At 42.1% G+C, this 299-nt stretch overlaps 1 protein-coding gene across 1 annotated transcript in view; it reads right to left on the bottom strand.

The window, feature by feature from the left end:
• CSUI_006933 (rna-metabolising metallo-beta-lactamase domain-containing) overlaps positions 1-257 on the bottom strand; it is a 3,200-nt gene extending 2,943 nt beyond the window's left edge. Inside the window, exon 1 of the mRNA XM_068067083.1 lies at positions 1-257. This exon is cut by the window's left edge and continues 433 nt beyond it. The gene's annotated coding sequence lies outside the window, so the exon portion shown is untranslated.
• Positions 258-299: the final 42 nt, after the last annotated feature.

Raw genomic sequence — 299 nt, 5'->3', positions numbered from 1 at the left:
AAGAAGAAAAAGAAGATGAAGAATGACTCGACGGAGAAGCCATGGAACTGCGCCTCTGCGATCTTTCATCTAAGTGGCTTAGAGACATCTTCTGGTCTTCTTCTTCATCCTGCCGTCGTTTTTGATAAAGAGAATGGCACTGAGAGAAGTAGTTAAAGAAAAGATCAAGATACACTCGGAAGGAGTCGATCGAAATCTTCAACACCGAGCTGTATCTTACACTATGGAGCTTGAGAAAAGACGGAAGTTCTTCAGAGAAGGTCAAGAAGATTGATCTCTTAATCTAGGAGAAGAGGAAG

Source organism: Cystoisospora suis (assembly GCF_002600585.1).
Source record: "Cystoisospora suis strain Wien I chromosome Unknown contig_3571, whole genome shotgun sequence".
Classification (NCBI taxonomy): Eukaryota; Apicomplexa; class Conoidasida; order Eucoccidiorida; family Sarcocystidae; genus Cystoisospora; species Cystoisospora suis.
The sequence above is the reverse complement of the archived record's forward strand: the minus strand, read 5'-3'. Positions and strand labels throughout refer to the sequence as shown.